Genomic DNA, 2,704 nt, shown 5'->3' with positions numbered 1-2,704 from the left:
CTGAAAAGACCAAAAACCTTCATTGGTGCATTCATTGTTAGATGCCTGTAGGAGGATTATGGTGAGGAGATGAGACATATAAAAGGAACTTGAAAACCTGAACTTCTTCCAGAGTAAAATGTTGGAGGGTCCCTTGCCAGGTAAGATCTACTATCCATGAGTGTAAGTCTTCTGGGGAAGCAGATCGTGGTCGCCACCAGGACCAGTCCTCCAGGATGTACTGCAGGGAATAGTAGAATTTAGCCTGTAAGGAATGATGGGTCATCAGGTCCTGGATGGTGCCACTGAGTCTTCTTCGGGGATGGTGGGAGGCATTTGGTGAGCCTGAGAGAGGTAGGTATTGCAGTGAAAGTGGGAGGGAATGTTAGAATGGGCTGTTATCCAAGGAAATAGAGAAAGGGAAGGAAAGGAGCAGTGGAAGATGAGGCTGGAGAAAAGGCAGGGGGAGGAGGGAGTAGGCCCCGCAGCCTGCTCCCAGGCCTCTAGCCGCTTGGATTTTAAAACTGCTGCATTTTTCCTAGAGATAATGATCTCAGTTTCTGCTAATAGCCGGACTGTTAAGTAAGCCTGTGCAGTCAAGGAAGTTGTTCTTTGGGAAGGGCGGAGTGGGGGAGGGGGACAGGGTGAGAAGGCGCTGAGGTCAGAGCAATTTTCAGAGCATTAAAGGGGTGAGAATGTTGTTGGCCTTGGGATCTGAAGGCTCAGTGAGGGGGTCCCTTCGCCATGTCATGTCATAGAGGAGCTTTGCAAGACTACAGTTGTGAACCCAGAGGCGAGAGTACCCAGTGAGCCTGAAAAAGGAGAACATTTCTTGTTTAGAGGAGGGGACAGTCACAGAGGAGATAAGGAGATGAGGCATTTACAGTCCCAGGAATGGCTTGGCCTTGTGGGGTGAGAGAGTGAAACTTGGGTAGGTGACTGTGGTTTGGGACAACTGGGCTTTATGAGGGGATGCATGGTAGCCCTGGCTGGGCACCGAGGTAGAATGAGAAAAGCGAATGGGAGATGCAGTGTAGACGTGAGGTGGCTAATGGCTGTGAGACTAATCCGTCAACCCCCATAATAGAGACTGAGGAGTGGACAAGGGTCCCAGTGAATTCAGAGAGGGCAGAATAAGTGGCCCCAGTGTCCATTAAAAGGAGCTCGGCTTACCTGCCACCACAGTCCTTACCCGAGGCTCTGTCCTGGTGATGTAAGTCTGTGGGGCCCTGTCAGGGCCTGGGCAGCTTCTTTAGTGGCCAGTCCCAGGAGGTCTGGGAGCTCCAAACCGGATCCAGAGGACGGCCATGCTGGACTGGCTGAGGCCTGGAATGGAGGGTCAGACTACAGTCTGATTTCCAGTGGCTGTCCCTTCCACACCTTGGGCAGGGTCCAGGCAGGGGTCTCGGGTTTGAGCAGGACTTGGCTCAGTGTCTTTCCCTGCTGCATTTGAGGCATGGGCCCGGAGGAGGCTTAGCCCCTGACTTACCCGTGGTTGGAGGACCGGCACTTCATTTTGGGTTTGAAAGCGGTGGCTAGGAGCTGGAAGGCCTCCTACTGGGCCTCAGCCTTGGCCTGATCTCGCCTTTGTTTTTGGATTTGGGTCTCCTCATCTTTATTATTAAAGACCTTAAAGTTCAGGTTAACAAGGTCTTTTTGAGGGGTTTGTGGAAGTTTGTGGCATATGTCGGGGAAGTAAAGGTGGTCAGGTCAGTGGAAAAAGACCTGAGATGCCTCTCAATCTGTGAGGCTGAACACAGAGAATGGGGCATGGACTCAGACTATGCCCTCAGTCCCTGCTGCCTCCCTCAGGGGTAGAATGGACGCGGGAATAGAAGAGGCTGTTGAGGAAGGCAGTCTGTGGGTGACCTGAGAATGAGTGTTAGATGGAAAAGGCTATTTTGGAGGTCACGTTCTCAGGATTTGGGCTTTCAGGGACTGGGGGAAAGGCGGCTGCTGGTTAAGAGGGTCTGAAGAGAAAGAGCCGAGATGTTTTTTGATTTGGGAAAGATCAGAGAGTGAAAAGGGAATGGCTACCCAGATAATACCCTCTCCCCTGCAACCTCGCGCAAAGGGAACTGGCCAGCCACCTGTGGATTCGATTGCTGGCAGTCATGGGGGCAGAGCGGTTAGACTTCTCAGAGGGTAGAGCGTGGGGTGTGGGTTCTATGGCAGGGTTGTAAGGGGGGTGGCGGGAGCAGGAGAGGTGGAGATGAATGATCAGCTGGGTCCAAAGAGTCAGAAGACAGAGGAAAGGAGCTGAGGATCAGTTTGAGAGGGCAAAGAGGACTTTGTGAGGAGGATCTGATGAGTGGAACATGAGAAGTAAAGCGAGGGGCGGGAGTGGAGGGGAAATAAAACCTGTTCGTAGGGATTTCGAAAGCTTTCCCTGTCCGGTGGCAAAAATTATCTAGGTCTCGGAGGATACTGGAATCGAAAGTGCCATTTTCGGGCCACTGAGAGCCATTGTCGAGTTTATATTGTGGCCAGGCAGTGTTACAGAAAAAACAAGCTTCTTTGGTTTGACTTAGCCAGAAAGGCCAAGGGTCGAGAGATTAGCGAGGAGACACCCTAAGGGTGTGTTTCGAGGGGGTTTGGACTGAGAGGTCCCCATGACTGGAGGGAAGGGCGATCGGAAGTTGGGGAGGGAGCAAGGAGCGTCCTCCTGTTCCCTCAGCCAACCTGTAGCGAGAGAGAGAGAGAGAGAGAGAGAGAGAGAGAGAGA

This window comes from Myotis brandtii, unplaced genomic scaffold (genome assembly GCF_000412655.1).
Source record: "Myotis brandtii unplaced genomic scaffold, ASM41265v1 scaffold74, whole genome shotgun sequence".
Lineage (NCBI taxonomy): Eukaryota > Metazoa > Chordata > Mammalia > Chiroptera > Vespertilionidae > Myotis > Myotis brandtii.
The sequence above is the reverse complement of the archived record's forward strand: the minus strand, read 5'-3'. Positions refer to the sequence as shown.